At 46.2% G+C, this 22,315-nt stretch overlaps 1 protein-coding gene and 1 long non-coding RNA gene across 2 annotated transcripts in view; one reads left to right on the top strand and one right to left on the bottom strand.

Annotated features, from left to right (window-relative positions):
• Nucleotides 1–22,315, bottom strand: part of XKR4 (XK related 4) — a 288,910-nt gene that overhangs the window by 22,585 nt on the left and 244,010 nt on the right. The window lies entirely within an intron of this gene.
• LOC141575536 (uncharacterized) lies at nucleotides 1,272–8,743 on the top strand. The gene is made up of 4 exons (XR_012503176.1): nucleotides 1,272–1,750; nucleotides 6,805–6,910; nucleotides 7,476–7,544; nucleotides 8,280–8,743. It is a non-coding gene; the product is annotated as an uncharacterized LOC141575536 (long non-coding RNA).

Below are 22,315 nucleotides of genomic sequence, written 5' to 3'. Positions count from 1 at the left end.
ACTTTCAGCTCGTGGTCTGATTGGTCCCAGGAGTCATGTCACAATAGGTCACAGCAGATGTGGAGAGCCAGCTCTTTCTGCTTGTTAACCACCCACCCTTTTGGGAACACTTCTCAGGTTCTCACCTTGTAAGTTTGCAAAAATAATACCAGAAAGGATATTTTACCCATCATTATTTTTTCAAAGATGAAGCCCTCTGGAGCTGCAAAAGCTCTGCTCCTGGAGTCCCAAGGATTAACCAGTGTGCGTCACGTGGTCGGCAGGAAATGCTTTCCAAATGGCAGGAAGGACAATATTGAGAAAAAGTTGCATTAATTTAAGGAACATGTTAATGACCCATTTCTTTAATGAACCTCTATACTCCAGGCATTTAAACGAGTGGTAATGACTCCTTGATTTCAAGTAATAGTAATTTTCTAAATGTTTTTTCATATATTGTCTTAATGCAGACCGTGGTTTGAAGTTTTTCACATGTGGTGCTCAACCTTTATGCCTATAGTTTTCATAAGATGACTGTCTAGAAGCCAGTCAACACTCCTGGTTTCTGAAGATAATAAAGTGTTCGCATCTAAACAGAAGATGACCCAATTTAAAAAGATGGCATTTTATCTTGAGTTTGATTCAAATATCAGCAGATATATTTGTGGAGGCTTGATTTATGGCCGGTGAAATGTTCCTTCTCACTCCAAGCTTTGCCGCCTAGGAAGGCACTGGAAAAGTCCAGTGGTTCCACGCAGGGTCTCCTGGGCACACTGCCTGGGTGGACTCCGGTGCTGTGACATTAGGCAAGTCACTTCACATCTCCGAGTCTCGACTTCCTCATGGACAAAACCGGGATCCAGTTACTCAGCAATTTTTCATGAACTCCCATTTCCAGGTTTTCAATGTGAGGGATGTAGCAGTGAGCAAACCCTAACATGTCCTGCTCCCCCAGAACTTAGATTTTATGGAGAGAGGATGCAATAAACACATATCCACGAGGGTGGACGTGTTCTGGAAGAAAATTAAACCGGGAAAGGGGGCTGGAGAAGGATGGGTAGGGAGGCTAGTTCTCTGGGGTGGGTGGAAACCCGCGCAGGATGGGACGCTCCGGGACAAGTCCTGTGGGGCCTGGAGGTGGGGGTGACCGTGCAGAAGGAGGACGCGGTCATCATCCCAGGTCCTGAGATGGGGCTGCCTGTCCGTTAGAGGAACGGCAGGGAGGCGGGCAGGGGCCGGCTGCAGGAGCCGTGGGCCCAGCGCCAAGTGGAGGGCGGGGTGCTGGCCCGGGCGGAGGGTCCGCTGTCCTTCCCGTGGGTCACCCACCGCGGACGAGAGAACCTGAGATTGCGGCCTCCTCGGGCCAGGAGCGCGCGGGGCTGAATGCGCGCTGGTGCCGGAGCCTGCGAGGTGCTGGGGGCCCGCGGCCACCCGGGGCTCCCGGCGCCCGGCCCAGGTCCCCCACCCCGGGAGTGGGGGCGACGGGACTCCGTCGGGCCAATGGGGAGGCGGCGGCCGGGCGGGTCCCAGGGGCTGGGGCGGCAGAGCGCATCCCCGGAGGCAGGACCCCCGGGCGGCGGCGGCGATCCGCCCTCGCAGGCGCCCTCGCACCCCGACAGGTCTTCGCCCGGCGCCCGTTCAGAGGAAAAATTACGAAGCCTACCGGGCTGCGCACAGAGCGTTAAACCCGAGCGGGCACCCTTCGGAGCGGGCGCTGCGCCCCCGCCGGGTGGGCGGCGCAGGCCGGGGGGGCGAGGCTGCGGCTGGAGCGGTGAGCGCGGGGCCCGCGCCGGGGATGCGGGCGGAGAGGAGGCCGCGCCCGGCCGGAGGGGCTGGCGGGCCAGCGCGGGCCTTGGGGTTCCCTCTGCGACGAGGGGCGGGAGGGATGGGCGGGTCTTGGGCCGACGGCGGTACGATCTCCCCCCATTCGGCTTGGGCTTGTGTTTTTAAAAGGTCACCGTGGCTGTTGTGTGGTCCTTGCAGGGGACAAGGACGAAAGCCGGGCTTCCCGCTAGGAGGACGCCCCCAGAATAAGCCATGCAAGCGCACAGTCCCCAGTTTCCAGCTCGCTGATGGTCTGGGTGTGGGGCGAGAACGAACTGCAGAGGAACCTGGGATGACGCCAGAGTTCTGGCCTGAAAAACCAGAAGAACGGAGTTTGCGTTTTCTGAGATGGGGTCTTCCTGGGATGAGCATAAAGATAATGGAACGCACCTCGCCGGGCTGTTTTGAGGGTAGAAAAGTCAATAAAACTTAGAACAATGACATGTAATACATACTCAACAGATACGAGTTACTTTCTCCCCGAAGCAATAGCACATTGAAAAACCCCGCAGAATAGATAAGCTGCATATTTGTCACTCCGGTCCACTTAAGAAATAATAAAATAATAAAAACAACCCACAGCGGTTTGGTAAAATTCTCATCAGAGCCTTTATCTAATTGTGTTTTGATTGGCACATCCAAGTTTATACTCAACCTCTTACGTGACTTTCCCCATTCAGAAGCAGTGCTAAAGATAATGAGGAAATGACAATTTGATAAATGGGTATCTGGGAGATGCTGCTTGGAACTGTGAGTTTAGAGCTCAAAAAATATTTTGTACTGATCTCTGAAGAGAAGAGAGACACTTTCATGCACAAAACTGCATTGATAAGTCAAATTCCTTACCCTGAGTCCCATGGAATGAAAGTGTTTACTTAACTTTCAGGTATGGGGTTGGGGAGTTCTTGTGCAAACTCTTACAGACTTCATTTTCCAGGTGAAATTCACCGCTGAAGGAAGGACAGATTGGGTAGACTGGCGTGGGAATTTGACTTAATTTTTTCCCTTACGATTATTCAGATTTCCTGAATAAATCCTCATGCATCAAATGCGACTTTTCTTATGATGGGATCGTAATTTATGAAAATACTTCAAGCATTTGAGAACTATCACACTAGGAAAATTAACCCCCCACTTCACCTGGAAGTATGTATCTAGTGTCTTGTTTGAGGTGGATGTGTAGTGTGCATGACACACAGATACTCAAATTCCAAATCGCAGTCAAAAGCCAAATTGATTGCTTTTTGGAGTCGAGCTTTCAGTTTTAGTTTTTAAGGAGGATAACTGATCCAGACTTTCCTGTGATTTCAGGTTGGTTTTATAATAAAAATATGTGTTGTTTATGTGAGTACTCTGCAACCCTGAAACGTTATTATCAATGCCCTTAATTTTTAGATGAATAATCTGAAACTTAGGAAGCTGTTATAAGATCCCTTTTCTAAGGGACGGAATCAGAATTTGAACCCAGATCTTTGGCTGGATCAAAGGCTGATACTTTTCAAAAACTACAATATGATTGCTTTCTGGGGGCGGGCGAGCTGCTGTTTAAAGAGATACTGGTGTTAGTTTCTGGTCCAGGAACTGGCTGAGATGCTGAATAAGAGATAGTGATTCTGTTGGATGTGGAAAGGTTTCCAGAATCTTAATTTCTATCCATTAACCATCATTGCTTAGAGGGATTCTCCTTAACCTGACTAGCTCCATCCACTCAGTATGCAAGTACTTACTGCCTTTATTGCTATTACTTAAGATATGCCTAATGCCTACCACTGCCCTGGGTTTCTTACAGATGTATTGTATTACCAAAGCCCGCAGTGCCAGTCGAGCTCCCACAGGGTCAGCAGGGGAGCCTTCACTAAGCAACTGAATTAATTTATAAGCAAACATTTTTGAGTTTGTATTCTCAAGTTAATTTGATCTCTTTGTTATGCCCAAGGCAATTTTCCTAAAACATTTCTCATATGCTGCTTCTGAGGTGTGTGAACATTTGCATTTGGTAAAGAACCTCCTTCCCTGTGAATGGACAGATACAAAGGTTATTAACTCACACAGTGTTTGGGGACCACAAGCAATTAATATTGAAGTGAGCAGGGAATCAATACAGTCTTTGTTTCATCCCTCCCTGAATGGGAAAACGAGAGCCGGGTGGATGGGGAGAGCTGTGGAGTAAAGGGCAGAGGCAGCGTCACAGGCTGTTTCTGTACGATCTGCCCAGATTTCCATTCACCTGTTTATTAACTATTCATAACAAAATCCACAATGATTTATGGTGAGTTTCCTCTGTGCCAGACCCTTTTCTAAGAGCTTTATAAACTAGAGCTCCTTTAATTCTTGCAGTCACCCTGTCAGATAGGTACTACTATCACCACTATTTCATAGCTGAGAGCAGTGACTCTTAGCAGGTGGACTGGCTGGCCCCGTGAACTCTGCCAAGTGTCCTCTGTTGAAACGGCTCCTACTTGGCCTTTCACACTCTCCCCTAAGCCCCTGTGGCCGGGAACCTGCGAACTTCCTTCTCCAGGCTCCCTGCTTAGCCGGGGTCCGTGGGAGACAATGGTAGGTATGGATAACTCACTAACTGTGAAAAGAAAACAAAGTGCCTTGTTTCTGGCAGCGGCAGGTGACTGTAGACTGCAGTCCGAGTACCACCGGAAGACGCACGTGGACTTCTACGGAGGCAAGAGCTGGAGCCCTTCTGGAGCCCTCCCCAAATTTCCCTTGTTGTCAACACCTTGTATAAGTGCGGGCATTTGTTACACTTGATAAGCCAATATTGACACATCATTATTAACTGAATTCCTGAGTTTACATTATGGTTCCCTCTTGGTTTTGCACATTCTGTGAGTTGTGGTAAATGTATAACGGCACGGCACGTATCCACCATCGCAGCATCAGATGGAGTAGCTTCACTGCTCTAAAAATCCTCTCTGCTCCGCCCACTCAGCCCTGCCTCCCTGCCCCTGACAACCGCTGACCATGTTACTGTCGCCAAAGTTGTATCTTTTCCAGATGTCATATAGTTGGAATCATACGGTATGTAGCCTTTTCAGATTGGCTTCTTGTGCCTAGTAATATGCGTTTAAGCTTCCTCCATGTTTTTTCATAGCTTGATATCTCATTTCTTTTTAGCAGCAAATGATATTCTATTGTCTGGATGGACCACAGTTTGTTTATCCGTTTACCCACTGAAGGACATCTCAGTTACTCCCAAGTTTTGTGCAATTATGAATGAAGCTGCTATAAACATTTGTGTGCAGGCTTCTGTGCAGGCATAAATTTTCAATTGGTTTGGGTAACATACCCAGGAGTGTGATTGCTGGATCATTCGATAAGACAACGTTTAGCTTTGTAATAAACTGGCAAGCCACCCTCCAAGGTGGCTGGGCTCATTTACCCAAATGAGCTGAAGAGACATAAGCTTTTCAGCGCATTTGGGTAAATGGCAAGGAGCGAGACTTATGGATTGTGCGATGAGAGTGTTTAGTTTTGTGAGAACCTGGCAAACTGTCTTCCGAAAGCGCTGTCCCATCGCGCACCCCCGCCAGCCGCGAACGAGTGCTCCCGCGGCTGCGCGTCCTCACGAGCACCCGGGGCTGTGCGCGTCCCGGGCTTCGCCGCTCTGACCGGGCTGTGCTGGTCTCTCACTGTGGTTTCAATGTGTGCCCCCGACGACGGAAGATGTGCAGCATCTTTTCACATGCTTGTTTGCCATCTGTCTGTCTTTGGGGAAGTTTCTGTTAAAGTCTTTTGCCTAATTTTAGTCAGATTGTTTGTTGTCCTATTTTTGAGTTTTAAGAATTCCTTACATATTTTGGATACCAGTCCTCCGTCAGAAATGTGTCTTTTTCAGCTGTTTTCTCCGAGTCTGTGGCTTGGCTTCTCACTTTGACATTGTTTTTCACAGACCAGTTTTAAATTTTAATGAAGCCCAACGTATCCATTCTTTCCTTCACTGGTCACGCCTTTGGTGTTGAAGACACAGTGTTGAGAGAAAGATGAGCTCAGTTCTGTGCTCGCTGGCTCTGAGGCCCCTTCGGGTGCCCACGAGGAGGCCCCCTGGGGCGCCCAGCTGGTCACAATGCACTGCACTCGGGAGAAGGGGCTGGGTGGGCCATCAGGGCCCCGCCCTCGCACAGCGGGGCCAGGTGCCCTCCCGCAGAGACACCGCGGTCCCCGCGCCGCCTCCTGTGGAAGCTTCTTCGCACCCGTGCCTTCAGCGGCCTCGTCTTCAAAAGCAGCAAGGCCGCTCTCAGAGGGGAAGCGCTGCCGGCTCCTTGGCATCAGGGCCGGCTCTCAGTCTCTGCCATTCGGGCAGCAAAGCTTTCCAGACGCGCCGCTCTCAGGGGAGGGCTGGGCTTCGCACCAGGAGGCTCTGGGCTGCGGGTGCTGGAACAGGGTCTGGGAAATCTGATTTTCAGTTGTGTGATGGTATGTGAGGGAGAAATGATTTAATTTGGGCTCTCAAGGGGCTTTGGCTCAGAGAATCCTCTGGCGTTTCAGCCGCAAAGAGGGGAGATGCCGCGTGTGACAGGGCAGCAGAAGACGCCGGCACCCCTGCGCGCGTGAGCCCTTGGCTTCCCGCCCAAGACGAGAGGAAGAGATGGTGTCCCAGGCCAGCCACACGGAGCGCCCTGGTCTTGTGGTGGCTGGACCCCAGTTCGTGTGGTCAAGTCTTTGGTGCCTGGATGGGGTTGGGGTTTGTCTGAGCCCCAGGTGCTGTCAGGAGGGAGAGCCACCCAGGCTCCTGGCTTGGATCAATTAACAGCAAATGCTTAGCGGCGAAGTGGAGGGAGAGGCTGTCATTAACCACCTGGACAGATGCCTCTTCTCTGACACCTGGACCTGGGTATGAACAGCCAGATACCAACCCAGGGAGCTGAGATCACCTCCTGGGAGAGGCCGGAGTTTGACCTTATAGACAATGTTGTAAAAGAGGAGGAAACGACTTGCAGTGAAGGACTGGGGTAAAGATTTTTTGTTTCTCTTTTCTCTTGTCCTCAGTGTCAAATCAGAGCTCTTGGGCAAATTAAGACGTGGGAAATGAAGTTTCATCTCTGCACCACTGATGTGGAGTGTGAGAGTCTGCATCTTCTATACACGTCCCCAGGTCAGTGCTGGAATACGAAGCTCTTTCCTTGGTCCTTAAAGTCCACGCTGTGTAATCACAGAGTCCTTCTCTAACTTCACCCGCCCTTCCCTCGCTTAGCTGCCGCGGCAGCCTGCCCAGCCCCTCCCCCAGCTGGGGTCTGCTTCACCTCGTCCCCCGACAGCACCTCTGGCCATTCCAGTGTATTTCAGTATCTGTGCCACCCTTTTGTTCCTGCTTTTTGCCTCATGATTCCTTGACTTCCTTGTTATGAAAATCTCCATCTCATCACAGCCACAGAGTAACAACCTCACTGTTTCACTATACCTCTCTGCTTTGGAAAACTGACAGTTGGCACGCCCTTCTCTCTTTCCCCTTCTACAGCCCTAGTTCAACCTTTGGGACCCAGCCAACTTAGACTGTTCAGTAACCTGTTTCTGGTCTCATTACTTCCCTGTCCACTTGGGGTACCATGGGCAGCTATTTTAATGTGTCTTCACTACTCAAGACCTTCTTAGCATCTTGCTGTTCTCAGTTTTCTACCATTTCGTATCCTTCATTCTTTATTTTTGCTTCTGGGCTACAGATCGTTGCCAGAGAAGGCCCTGGACTTTGTCCACCTGCTCTCCCAAGAGTTCACGTCCACTTCAGCTGGGTGTGTATTTCTGTTCATCAACTCCGTCATTCATCATCACCGTTGTTTCTGGTGTACCTCCTAAAAGAATTTTGAAAATCTGTGTGCACCTTCCTATATTTTGAAATGGAGACATAGACGTCTCCAGCAAAAGTTTACACAGTTAAAAAATATGTGCTGCCTGGCTTATTGTAAAGGTGACATTTTAAAATACAAGTTTGCATCGCTCCTTTAAATGAATCCAGTGTGACAGAAATACCATGCTAATTTGACACCTGGCAGTATCCATTTAAAGTGAGTATGCTACCCATTTGAAAAACACACCTACAAAGTTTTTTTTAACAGATTAAGGTTTCACATTATTCCTTTCATTTCTTGAGCTCATATTCCGTCCTTCCTCCCCCCAGTTTTGTCCTGATGTACTTTATGCTTCACATCACTATTCCTCACTCGACCAGCCCTCTAACACAGTGAAGTGTGTATGTATTTTATTGGTAGATTTTTATTTGCTATGACTAAGAGAGTCCATGTTAAAACATTTTTTTCTGGGTTGGGTTATCATGAAAATTTATTGTAAGTCTGGAGTTGCTCAAAACATCCTAAATGTCTGGCAGAGTTTGAGAAATACTTACTAAGCAAATATTTTACTGGAAAGGTATCTCTGAATTAGACAGGTAGGAATGGGTATCTGCTTCCTTAGTAAACAGAAATGCTGACTTTCTTCCTTTTTTTGTGCACCTGAACTTTTCCACCCAGGCAGAGTATGAGATGGCTGAGAATTTGCCTACTTTTGAGGAAGTGAAGGATGAAGCGTTAAGAGGGGGAATGAGGCGAGAAGAGCCCCACTGGGACTCTCGCTAGCAAGTCACCAGGAATCAGAGGATCCGTAAGTCAGCGTCCTCCCAGCATCCATGCCCTGTGCTCCCAGGGTTCCTGGGACCCCACTCTGAAGACCCGTGTCCTGAACTCTCCTCCCCTCAAGCCCCAGTTCCTGGGCAGCGAGGGAAGTGGTCCAGCGAGACCTTTGTTTTCCATCCTCACGATTGAAGATCTAATCTCCCTCCCGTCTCTTCTTCCTCCTTTTTGAGGAAGATGTAGCCTTGCTCATCAGGTTAATTTATTCCTTCTCACGAAGGCTGTTTTTTCACGTTTTTAATTGCATCCTCTCTCCCACAACCATCTTCAGTTTCTTTCCAGATGCTTTTTTCCTTCTGCCAAGAAACTTGCTGGGCCTCTTCTATTTGTGTGTTTCAAAACTTTTTTTAATTAAAACTTTTTTCACTTGATCTTGCCGCCTTGTCAAAATATAGGCTGTTCCCACTCTCTCTGCAGCTACCTTTCTCACATCATGCATCAACTCCAAGGTGTCTCATTTCTCTCCACATTTGATCTTCCATCCCCAGCCTGCAATGATCGACACTTACACTCCTTCCTGCGGTTTCTCTGTGTTGTCCATTCCGCAAAGTGCGCTGATTACCTTCTCACGGGTCCCTGTCTCTCGGATGCCCACCGCCCGTCCCGCCGTCCCGCTCCTCTGTGGGCAGTGCCCCCAGGACCCCCAGGCTGCCCCTCTTTCTGAGAGCCGCCTCGAACCTCTGCTCCACGTTGGGGCTCTCCTCTGATCTGGGGTTTCTTACTCACTCTGAAAGTCCGCCCCTTGTTCAGAAGTTCAGTTAGCATATTTTTAAAAATTCCCCTTGAGACCCCATCTTGGACCCATTTTGAAGTGTCGTTCAGTCTCCAGGCGCTTCCAGCTGGCCCCCCGGACAACGCAGGGATGAAGAGACCAGCTGGGCTCTGGCGTCCCCCACAGCCTGGCTCCGTCGCCTGTACGGCGCCCTTGACTGCCCATGACTGCTTGGGGCAGAAACCCTATTTCCGGACAAAATGTTCCCTGTCGCTCTCTGAATGTTACCTTGGGTCTTGCTGGCTTTGCGTGTTTGCTTATATTTAGGATTCTTTGATAATCAAGTTTTGTTGTTGTTGTTGTTGTTGTTGTTCTGTTTTTAGTTTCCCAAAGAATGGCTGCAAAGTCACTGCAGGGCTATCCACTTCTCAGCTTCCAACACAATTGTACTTGAAATTATGGAAATTTAACAAGGAGTGATGATTCTGGGGGGATAAATTACAGCCTAAAAAGAGCGATCAAGTTAATGTCCAGAGTTCGGGTTCCTAGCCACATACTCAGTTTGTTCCCAACCTGCGGGACCGAACCCAGGCCTTGGGAGTGTGTGATGAGTGCTGCTGTCTCACTGAAGGACTCCACAGTCAATTCCCACTCGTGTCATTTGCCCTGAGAGTTTGAGTAAATTCCTCCTGCTTTCTGAGTTTCTTTTGAACAAGGCTAATGATGGTTCATTTGCAAAATGCCTGTGGAAATAGGATCTTGTACCTGCAAAGTTTTTTTTTTTTAATATAATAACAGCACGGTATAAGGTTTCACAGAATATTATTACAGTATTTAATGTGAGAGAACAAATACATCTAATTGAGGCCTATTAAATAGAGAAGAATGAAAACTTCTTTTTTTGGAAACCCAAAATTCATTCAATGAAAATTATTAGGTAGCAAATTTAATGCAAAAATTCCATTTTGTGGTAACCCCTTGAATTTATATTGTACTCCTTTGTAAATTCAAAGAATTTAATTGAATGATTTAAGCCAACATATAATCATCCAGTAAAATCTGCCGGTTGGTAAATGAGTCATAGAATGGTACTTTTCTGTGTTAGGTTTGTACATGTGTTTACAATTTCTAACGTGCAATTTCACCGGTTAATATCCTATCCGTTTCTTGCTCTGAGTGGCATTTGGGCCTTTGGAGGGACCATTCTAGAATTCCAGTCCCTTCCTCTGTACGGCTCATGAACAGGGGCCGGGAACTCCATGAGCCCCGTTACTGACTTCCCCCTTAAGTCGCACATGAGTGGGCCTTGAGCGAGAGCCCTTGGCAGTGGGCCTCACACTGGGGCCCTTGAACTCACTCTACCCTTGGAAGCCTTGTGAATATGCAGGTTCCCAGGCCCTGCCCCCGGATATGGAATTAGAATATACAAAAGTGACCCTGAAATCTCCTTTTAAAAATCACTCAGTAAAGTCAGAACTCATTAAAATGTATAAATCACTGGTCTGAAACAAGAAATCCCCATTCTCAAGTCTGGCATTTCTCTGTGCATAGCAGAATTTGGCCTGCCTACCCACACCCCTGGGCACCGGGCAGAGCAGGGCTGTGACTCTGCTAGCGTTGCTCTCGGTGTCCGGGTGCCCCAGGGCTGGTGGGGGCAGAGGTCAGCATGCTCATCCTTCCTCCTGCTGGTCGTCCTTCTCCTTCCCTGCTGTGTGTCCGTGTGCTGTTAAGTGTGACTGATTACATATTACATTACTTTGCAGGCATTTATAGGTCCTTAGGTTATTGTTTTTGGTTGCATAACTTGTGTGACTGTTTTGTTTCCCAGACCAGATTTTAAACTCCTTGAAGACAGAGAGGATAGCTCGTTTCTTTAATATTCTGGACCACTGCCTTGCTCAGAGCTCTGAGGCCAGCAGGCTTCGTTAAATGCATTTTAACAGACTGGTTTCCTCACACACACATTCAGCTTTAGAAGAACAGGTGCGCCTTGGGAGCTCTGCAGTGATGCGGTGACTGGATGTCCATGGGCAGATTACCTAATGAGACACACGGATACAGGGCTAGATGGCTAGATGCCCGGCTCAGCTGGCACCTCGCGAAGGGGAAGGGGCCATTCCGGTGGAGCCTCATTAGCATCCAGGGGAGATTCGTGATTAATTAAAAATAATAGTGATCATCAGTGCCTGCGAGTCAGGGGAGACAGTTACTCAGCATTTGCTCTCATTATAACTTACGTGCCCCCCAAAATTACCTATATTCTTTAGTCCCCTCAATGTGTAGTTACTCTACGAGCATCTTAGAACAATAGATGACAATTCACTCCAGCCAATTAGCATTTCCTGAAACCCCAAGTATGCTTTAGTTTCTTCTTAAACATTTTTTTATAATTTTTTTCTTATTAGGATGGTAGAGTGTGTGTGCATGTATGTGTGTGTGGTGTGTGTGGGTATACAGTTAGCTTAGCAAGGCTTCCAGAGTTTTAGCTCTAATGAGGAGAGAGCATATTCTACCACTGCGTGCTAATTAGTGCGTAGCATTTAGCTACACTCATGAAAACTGAGATCCTGTCTAAGACGTAAGGTTTTATATCCTTATGGTACTGCCTGTTGGTGATCAGTAAATGAGTATGTTTGCTTGTGTTGGAAAGTTGGTTTTTAACTTCACGTTCTAAAGTTTTGCTGAAGGAAATCATCAGAAGCCGCTGTATGAAATGGTCCCCCTACCTCTGTTTGCAGCAATGCTCTCTGTGTGAAGATGCGGATCTGAAGGTCCTCTTAGAACTTAGGCAAGGAGGTGCTTTGGCTGCTCTGAGAAACTGGCACTCTTGTTCCTTTATGAAAATAGGAACTGCCAAGTTGACAGTGTCTGCTTTTTTGTTTGGCTGCCAAAAACCTCAGAGCTAAATTTAAAGCTGAGCTGTGCCAATTATGCAGAGATTTAACATCTGAATACCTACGTTCTCTCATCACCTAGTCTTGACATTCTACTCTTAATATTTTTCACATACCCCTACCTGGAGTCCTTCATGGAAAAATGTGGAATGAATACATTAATAAGACAAATAAAATAGGATTGTTGCTTTGTGATTAAGGACAGGAGGATACTGGACAAGCCACAGGACTGCAGTTTTCATCTGCAAAATAAGCACCATAATACTTTCTAACCTATTTCCCAGGAGGGCTGTGAGGATTAATTTAGGCCAACTCAGTTGTGAGGAACAATACACACGGTATTTTTGTAGAGAAGGTCCAAGCTTTAGAGCCTGAGCTATATTTGCTCTGAGGGTTCAGACATGTCATTAAGGTATGTGGGGCAGGACAAGCCAGACGTGCTGGGTAAGAGGAGTGCTGGGAAGGAAGGGAGAGTTAAGGTGAGCTCAGTTGCCGCCCGGGGTCAGTGGGCCCCTGTTAGCGGGTGCAGTGATCTTATTTATAGTAAGCTGGCCTTTCATGCCAGCTTGTGCTGGAGCCCTGAGGAGACAAGGTATGAAAGTTAGAAAAAGCTGTTTTCACTGAAATCTCTGTAAGATACTGAGAAGGAAAGGTGACTCTTCTGTGACCAAGGAACAGGGCAACAGGTAAATTTATCCCTGCCGCCCCGTTTCCTCACCTCCTGCTTTGTTTTCAACCATTTTGGTCTGCTTGGTTGATTGGCCAGATTGTCCCTGGTTGCTCTACAGAAATGATTTTGAAAAGTTCGTTGATGTCCACCTAAGGCCAAGTCCAAGGTCTCATCTTACCAGCATCTGGAATACGGCAGTGCTCATCACTTCCTCCTGGAAACGCTCCCCTCTCGACTTTTGGGACATCACCCTATTACCTCTCTGACCATTTCCCCTCCCACCCTGCTGGTTCCTCCGCTGCAGCCCACACTCCAGGGTCAAGAGAACGGGAGTCGTCCGTCCCCTCTTCACCGTACACACTTTAGGATTGTATGTATCCTGTTTAACAAGTTACACACACTAATATTACTCAGAATAACAGTGCAGATTAATTATTTATTTTTAAAAAATAAAACATATTCACATCCAACAGACCAAATTTGCATTTTGAGATGCCTCCTTGAATAGGAGATAAAAGGAACCAGCATGTAGAGAATTGCACTCAAATCTAGATAACCCCTCAGCACTTACAGACACATAGAGAAATTCCTTTTCTTTTTGGTAGAGGTACTCATCCAATCCATTGCTGGCTAATCTAGTGCCTAAATTCTGAGGACTCTAAATATGTGTCTCCATTCCAGAACTTTCTCCCTGTTTCCAGACTGACACTTCCAATAGGTGATCTCAATGGACTGAGTGTCCCTGACAAACGCAAACTCCAACTCAAACTCATTATCTTTTCCCCTTGGATGTGCGTCTCCTTCTAGACTCACTCACCCACCCCACCCGCACTTAGCCTAGATCTGCTCTTTTTTCTGTTTACCTCACATTTGACCACAGAGGTGCTCGGATTTTTGCACATACGTTACAAATCTGTCCCTTCCTCAAAGTCAGTAGCCTTCGCCCTTCAGGGAGCATCAGAATCCCCTGCAGAGCTTGTCACAGCAGAGGTGGCGGGACATCATTCTCAGCGTTTCTGATTCAGTGTGTCTGGTGTCTGCTGAGAACATGCATTTCTAACAAGTCCCCAGTGCTCTGCTGCTGCTGGTGGAGCGGGGAGGACGTCACAGATCACGCTCTGAGAATCCCTGGCGTGAGCCCTGCTAACCAGTGTCTCCATCTCTTCTCGGCTCCTTTCTCGCCTGTCCTGGCTCGTGGTCTCCTTGCCCTCCCTTGCCCCGTCGCACAGAGCTCAGTACATCCTCTGTGTCAGTGCTGCCCAACAGGACTTTCTGTGACGGTAGGAATGGTCATTTGGTGCCAGCCAGTCAGCAGCCATCAGTCACATGTGGCTGTCGAGCACTTGAGATGTGGCTACTGCCACTGAGAAACCGAGCTTTTAATTATTAAAGTATTTAATTTTCAATGTATGAAGTGGTAAGTCTATCGGACAGTGCAACTCTACACTGTTGCCAGACTGTTCCAAGACAAGAATCTCTTCCTATTTCTTCTTTGTTTCTAATATTCTGATGGTCCATATTGTCCATGGATTAAAGATGGGGTAAAGTGAAATCCATCCATGTTCAGCTTTGAAGCCAGGTGGACCTTATTCAAATACTGGCCCCAATACTTAATAGCTCTCTTGCTTTAGGCAAGTGAGTTAATCCTGGATGCTCAGTTTCCTTGTCTGTTAATGTAAATCACTGATCATAGTGGTCATAACAAGTGATCAAATAAATATAGAACCCATTAATTGCAATGAGTAATTGACCATCACTATTAAAAATGGTGGTAACAATAATAATTATTCCAAACTCCTCTGTAAGGTATCACAGGTCCCTTCACACTTTGGAGCAGTTTTAATTTCGCTGTGTCTTATCTTGGACCTGGACTTCCAGACTCTCCAAACTGTTTGCGTTTTCCCCAAATACTTTCCTCTAATTCATGCTTTTGTGCCTTCGCTTGTGCTGGTCCCTTGCTGGTCTGCCCTGGTGTACAGTTTTCTTTTTCTATGAAGGGGATACCTTGTCTGTGAAATCGTCTGCTTTCCCTTGTCCCATCAGGTAGAGCAGCCACCACCTCCTTTCTGCCTGAACAACGCACAGCTTCTGTCACAGCACCTGTCACCTTTGTCACATTTATCTGTCTACACATATCTCCTCCTCGGCCGTGTTTCTGGAAAGCATTTCGTTTTTATATTCCCAGGACCCAGCACATCACACATTGCAGATACTAAATACCCAACTGTTGAGGGGACAATGGGCCAGGCCCTGTGAAAAGGTGCATTTGGATAGTTCTTTGAACTAAAAAAATGTTAAACTCTTTGGCCCAAGATTTATTCCTGAGCAGCGATGTGGCCTCGTGAGCTCCTTGCTTCTTTGACCTTCACCAGGAGACTGGAGTCGAGGCTCAAAGGTGCATCTAATTCTAACACACTCAACCCTCAGTGTCTTCTGCACAGATATTTTATTTGAGTTCTACTGTATTTCCCTGGTATGTAATATATTTTTTAGCCCCAAGAAAAATAAATGTTGGGTTTTTTTTGAATGAGGATAAAGATTTTAAATGATTACTTATTATTTTTCCTTGTTTTAGCTAAAGTAGATATCCCAAACATTTGCAGAAATGTTAAACATTGAAAATAAGAATTCAAAAATCAAACCCAAAAGACAAGGAAACAGCAAAAATATTCACAAAGTATTCAGGAACTAGCAAGCATCCTGGGTGGCCAAGACCCTGGGAGTAAACAGAGGGAAAGACAGGGGAGGGACTGGAAGGCTAAGCCTGGCATATTGCAGAGGGGCTGCGTGGCTGGGCTACGTAGTCTGTTCTTAATTCATCAGACAATAGGGAGCTACGCAGACATCAGCCTGGATGCAGAGGTTTGGATTACTCACATCAGGAAAAATAAAGAAGACTGAGATTTTCAACACTGAGTCCTACAATGACGTACTAGGAGCCTGAAACAACATGTTCGTAAGAATTGAAAGAAGGTTAAGAAGACAAATATTGCAGCAGATAAATATTCTGGCTTTGGATACTGACCAAATATGGCGAGAGAGGAAGATAATGAGAAGTGATCCCTTCTCCCATGACTGCATGCTGAGAAGGAGAGGGGCACCAGTCCCAGCAAACCAAGTGATGTTTGAGGCGGTAGCAAGTGTCTGGATCCACTGACGCTGAAACAGTGATGAGGTGTCTTACAAGAATGTATAGCAGGGATCTGAACATTAAAAGAGGAAACACCTGGAGGCAAGACGTACGACTAGGAGTTTGAAAGGGCCAAAGAAAGCATGTAAGCGGAAAACCTTGAGTAGCATCAATTAGAACCTGAGGGTTAGATTGGAGCAGGACCTCAGAAGTCAGCCAGATTAACTTTCTCATTTTCTGGACAAGGAAATTTAATGCCCAAACTTCAAGGGAGGCTTCAGGAACTTACATCAATCCTCATGTTGTGACTTACTCCTCCACAAGTGGAGGATTTGAGGCTACTTTCTAACAGGGTAAATCATAGGGTGATTTTGTTTCTGCTAAGGAAATGTTTCATTGTTTTTTTTAATTTAGCAGGGAGAAGTGATTTTGCCTGAAAGGCACACTTTCTTGGTTATCCAAAGTGTTTTTTTTTCTTTCAAGACTAGTTTAAAATCCCAGATGGAAATGGAAATGGTGAATATAACATGCAATTACTGCTTAGAGATAAGGATAAAACTCAAGACCAAAACTACATGCTCTAGAAAAAAGCTGATCTCATTCTTCTGTTTGTTTTCAAATACTCAGAGCTGTAATTTGATAGACCAAAGACAAGAAATGAAAAAAAAAATGGAGCTGACAGCTGGTGTCCTGACCTGTTAACAGAACGATGCTGTCTATTCCCCTTGGCCAAGCCATGTAAGGAATAATGCATGCATCTCTGGCTGGGCACCTTAGGTTAAGAATCGACTGACATAACAGTCTGAAGTCTGATGGGCACTGCATTATTGGAAACTCCATCTTTGCGCAGTGCTCCCCCAGCCTAGATCCTAACTGTCACCTGGGATGGAAACTGGCAATCCCGACTGATTCCTTTACTTCTCTCCTTTTAAAAATTAAAAGCTCAGGAAAATATGTCAGAGAATTAAAAAAGCACAGAAAAGAAACCGTCAAAATTAGTATGTCTGATTATGAAAGTTCAAAAACATTTTTGCACAGTGCAAGGCACTATAACCAAGCGAACGAGAAAATACACCAAGAGAAAACCCTGGCCGTATGGGCCGTTAGTAGTTAGCAATCTTAACATCCAAAATGAGGTTACAAAGCAACAAGGAACAGAGCATGACCCCTAGAGAAAAGTGATCAAATAAATGGACAGATATTTTGCAAACGAAAAGAAAGTTACCGAAGACTGTAAAAATCTTAATGTTAATGAAGACATGTGAGACTGTTCTCCTATTGCCACACCCCGTGCAATGGTCCCAGCCGGCAGTGGTGGCCTGTGTTTGGCAAAGACTAGGAGTAATGATGACGCCCAGTGCTGGAGACGCAAGCACGCTGTGGGCGGGTGGGGGGCGGGATAAACGTTTGTCAGAAAATCTGGCAATCTGAACCCTAGTTTAGCAAATGTGCAAGCTTTTTGAGATGGGCAGACTTCCAAGAGCCCCCAGTTTCCCCGCCTCCTGGTGCACTTGCCTGTGCAGCCCCTCCCCTTGGGTGAGGCGGGGCCGTGGCTATGATGGAACAGCACTCTGGTAATCCGGCTCTGCTACATGACCAAGGCGGAACGATTCTGCAGATTTTAAAATTGTTTTTTGGTTTTTTTGTTTTTGTTCTGTTTTGTTTTGGTAGAAAGAGCCTGAGGATTCTTGTGTTTTAATTGGTGATTATAGTTTATTTACAACCACTGTTATTTTCAATGTATTTATATTCATCTTTATATTTACCATATAGTTTATACTTTCTATTTGCCTTACATTTTGCTCTCTCTTATTTTATGCTTTTCATACCATTATTTTTATTTAATTTATTCTGTTTAAAATTGTTAGGTTTCTTAATTATGAAGATATGCATATTTAATCAATTCTGGAAAATTCTCAGCCATTATGTCTTCAAATATTGGCTATCCCTAATCCCAAATAATGTTTATCCTTTAGTCAACTCTTTTAGAATTACAATTAAATATATGAGAACCCATTTTTACTCCATCTTCTACATCTTTTTTAACACTTAAAAGTATTTTCTATGTGTTTGTTTCCTTGTGTTGCATTTCTTCAGATTTCTCTTCCAAGTCACCAATTACTTCTTTGGCTATATCTAGTCTGCTGTTTAATCCATCCATTGAGATTTTAATTTTAATTTCTTAATGTCTCACTTCTGGACCTTTTATTCGGCCTGGGTCTACCTGACTGTCTCTTATTTTTACACCATGCTTTAAATTTTTTGAAAAATATTAAAAACATTTATTTTATATTTTGACTCATAATTCTAATATCTGCTGACTTTGTAGATCTGATTCTGAGGTCTTCTGACTCTCGCTCATGGTGGCTTGTTTCCTTGTGTGTTTAGAGACTTTTAGCTGGGAAGGCACTCAGTCTCCTTGGGGTTTTATATATGCACATTATTTGAGGCATGGATTCAATGTGCATTTGTGTTTCCTTCTGACAAGTGCTTGGGGGGAAAATCAATCCATAACACTTTCAATTGAATTTTTAGGATCTTCAGTTCCCCCAGGGGATGTGAATTTAAAACACATGTCCGTGTCAGACGGAGCAGGTGGCGGGAAGTTCTGTTAGGGCACATTTTAATTGTGTTCACTTCTCTGCCCAGAGTCTAGGCTAAGCCGTGCAGTTTCCCCTACGCAAGGTCATTTCCTCCATCTCTCACCTCATCTCTGCTCGGGTTCCCCCGCACTCGGAGGCTCTGTCTTTCTGTTGGGATCTCTGACTGGCCCTCTTCACTGCTTGGGCTCATTAAAGCTCAGGGATGAGCAGATGCTCTCAGAATAAAAGCTGGCTTCAAACTCACTGCACTGGGTCATGCTTTCCTGTAGTTGGTAACTTCTCTTGTCCTTGTATTCCTGCCAACTCAGCCATGCTCCATATTTTTTTTTTTAATACATTAGGTCTAACACATTATGAGTTTTTGTACCAGAGGGTTTTCTTTATCTGTCTAATAGACTGTACTGCCTGGCATAGAAGACCACTGAGCTCTTCTTTAAACTGATCTGGGCACACTCATTTCTTAGCATCTTCTTTTATAAGCCTCTCCCTTTTTTCATCCTCTCTTTGTGTTTTGCTTCCTATTCCATATTTCATTCACCTTCAGGCCAGGAAGGAGCCTGTTCTGAGTCACAGCTCAGTGAACACGCAAGGCTATTTCGGTGCATGGCTTCAGGTGTTCCCCTCTGAATTGAGTTCAGACCTAAGCTAGCTTTCTTCATCAGGTAATGCGTCCCTGGTGCCCCACTCACTGAGTCATGCTGGATCCAAGCTCTCTCTGCCCCTCAGCTGCTCTAGTTGCCACATCTTCACTCGTGATCACCAAGAGCCTTTTCAGTTTCAATCCGTTCATCTTGTGTCTGTGCCCTCCTCGCTTCTTTAAAGGAAGTCCCACCAGTCTTCACATTTATGCTTTGCTCACTTAACATTTAATTTTAAAAAAGTCTCATTCCTCTTGTTCCCACATCTAAATTACCAGTTTGGGTCTATCTGAACCACATGCCAAACAATTCTGGCTCAGTCATGAATTTTAAGAAACACGGGCATGCTGTTTGTCAATGTGGGGATTTCCTTCGGGTCTTGCCTGAACCGCTGTGTGGCATGGCCTTGTTTAATCGTCCCAGCTGTCCCAAGAAGCAGGTCTTGTTTAAAATCCCCATTACACAGATGAGAAAGTTGAAGCATACACAAACCGACTAACATGCCTATACTTTATCGATGGTGAATAAGATAGACAGATTTGACCCAGACAGTTGACTTTAGAGCCCATAAGTTTATCAGTATGAAAACTGCCTTTCAGTAAGTAAAACAATGCATGTGTAGTAACTAGCCTTGTCCGTGTCACACAGCGGGCACTTAGCAAGTGTTTGTCCCTCCTCCTTGCATCATTCATATTCTCAGATCCATATAATTGGTGGGGGGGGGGGCTTGGCTTTTGGGATTTCTTTCCAGCAAGACTCTAAAATTGGCCATGTAGGTAGCTGGGAACCTAATTACAGTAAGGGAAGTTTTGGACTCGTGTTATAAACCCTTGAGATTAGATCAATATCCTTAGACCATCATCTGTTTCTCTACTTCACCTTGATTCAGAAATCACGTGTCAACTTCGAAATCTGATTTGGGCTAGGAACCTCCCTCCTTAATATAGTGAACTGAATAAGCTGCTTGCTGAAACCATCTCTTGACGCAGGTTGGATGTCAGAATCCCGCTGTCAGTACCTCCATGCACAACTGACTTCCTTTATAGAATTTCTTTTTTTTTACTATGAAGAACACATATTTAATCTTCAATCCCTGTGTTGAATTCCGAGCAGAAACAGCAAGTTCCATAACTTTTGTAACATAGATTTCTTTCCCTTGCTTAGAAAACTAGATACGGCAGAAACAGCAGTGGAAGTAACGAGAAACACTGAGCACGGACGCCTGTGCACCCTTGCAGCGGGCAGACCCTGCGCTCAGGTGGGCCGGCAGCCGGACCTCCCTGGGTGTCTGCGTCCGTCAGCTCCTGAAGCTGGAAACGTCCATGGAGAAGATCAAGTCGAACTGCTTTGTCCCGCAGAGGGGATGTAGAGCCCAGAGAAGGGAACTGATGAGCGGGATGGTCACCCCACAGCCCTGGGCCTCGGGTCACAGAAGCACGGGGTGGGGGTGCATTTCTCTCTTTCTTTCATTTTCTGTGGTCAGAACAGAGGACCTTTCTCTGGCTTAACTGTTTTTATAAATAGCTTTGCAACTGAACCTGACGGCGTAACAAACTGCATTCCTTCTATTTGTCTCATTACGTCTGCGCTGTCCATTCTTTTCTATTTCTCCTGCAAGATGAAGACCCACAAGAGATGAGGATTTAGCCCTAAAAGCAGAGCCTCAGTTGGGCCAGTTTTCTGACCCTGTGATTACGAATGGCAGCTTGCAAGATGCACGTGCCCTCTTGTCCTCCGCTCAGAAGGCCCGGGAGGAGCCTTGGTGGGGCCGGGAACACGGACGTCCTCTGCTGCTGAGTCCAGCCCGGGCCTCCCTCCTGCTTATGCTGGGCCTAACAGTGCTCCCGTTCCAGAGTCTGGGGTAGCGGCTGAAACCTCAAACAGCAGTATTTGACCCATGAGATGTGCGCAACTCTAAAAGTGTTACACTTTAGTACTTAATCTAATTTCAAAAAACATTATATTTAGTGGTTATGTAGAGTTACCTATTTGGCTTTTAGAAAAAAAAAAAAGTGTTCCCTTTTCCCCATGTGCAGCAACGTGACCTATGTTAAGGATCGGACCATTTCTGATGACAACGTACTTGGCAGTGACTTGTTAATGTGTGAGTTTAGAAGTCAAAAGACCATGAGCAGAAAAGTCCTCTTTGAGTTGTAAGAAAAAGTGCGGCCCAGAGGAGCCCAGACATCTTTCCAAAGTAATGGAAGGAAGACTTCCGAGGTCAAACCCGAACACATCTCAGGAATTTTCCAGGATAAACTCCAGCTTCTATGCAACACCATTCTAATTCGGTTGTGGTAAATATAGGCTTCTGATCAGCAACTTGTCAAATACATTTATTTTTAAATCCCTCTTTGCTTAAAAGCACATCTGCGGACTATTCTTAGCAGAGCGGTAACATCGGTGACACTCGCTTCTAACTGACTATGGCGACGAAGGGCTCTCAGGGGTTAAATTGTGCTTGGCTGAATATTGTCATTAAAAATAGAAGTGCCACGAAGTCAAACACCCAGGCCTTCTGTGGGCGTCCAGAACCTGCTCATTTGTCTTAATAAGAAAAATTCCTGTGAGCGAACGTATTGCACGGTTCACGGTGAGACCCAATCTGGAAAATGGCTGGTGCGTCAAAGGTGAACACGGGGCCACTCACTCGCGTACGTAGGGAAACGGTGCACTTGAGAAATTCGCAGCGTTCGAGAAAAATACGCTGCATTGAAAAGTGCTTTGTAGCAGGGCAGCCTGTGGGGATTAAGCTATCCTTCCTCCGAACAGACAGAACAGCAGCTCAAGTGCAAAAGCTGCCGCGGAGCGTTTGTCCCTCTGTCCCCAGACGGAACAGCAGCAGCCCTTCGAGGAGCCGCTGGAAGCTCCCGGGGCGCTAGCATCTCTGAGCGTGGGTTTTAAGTGGATTGAAAAGTTAGAATGCCTGTTAGGTTTGGCCACAGGCACGACCATGAAAGGGGCAAAGTTTCCCTGCAAGTCCCTTTCCTCCTTTAGGCTGCTCTGTGTCCCGCCCTGAGGGGACACACACGGTCCCAGAGATGTAAAGCCCTAAGCTTCGGATGTGTCCCCTCTTCCCCTCCTCTTGAATGCTCTGCTCCACAGTACACCACTCCGGGAGGGCGACCGCCCCTCCGTCCAGGCCACGATGGGTGCTAATGAGCCAGTCTGCAAACTAATCGTAGTTCATATGCCACCAGATCAATACAGTAACCCTATAAGCGGATGGA

The sequence above is a fragment of the Camelus bactrianus genome, chromosome 29 (genome assembly GCF_048773025.1).
Source record: "Camelus bactrianus isolate YW-2024 breed Bactrian camel chromosome 29, ASM4877302v1, whole genome shotgun sequence".
NCBI lineage: Eukaryota > Metazoa > Chordata > Mammalia > Artiodactyla > Camelidae > Camelus > Camelus bactrianus.
This window is presented reverse-complemented; position numbering and strand designations above follow the sequence as displayed.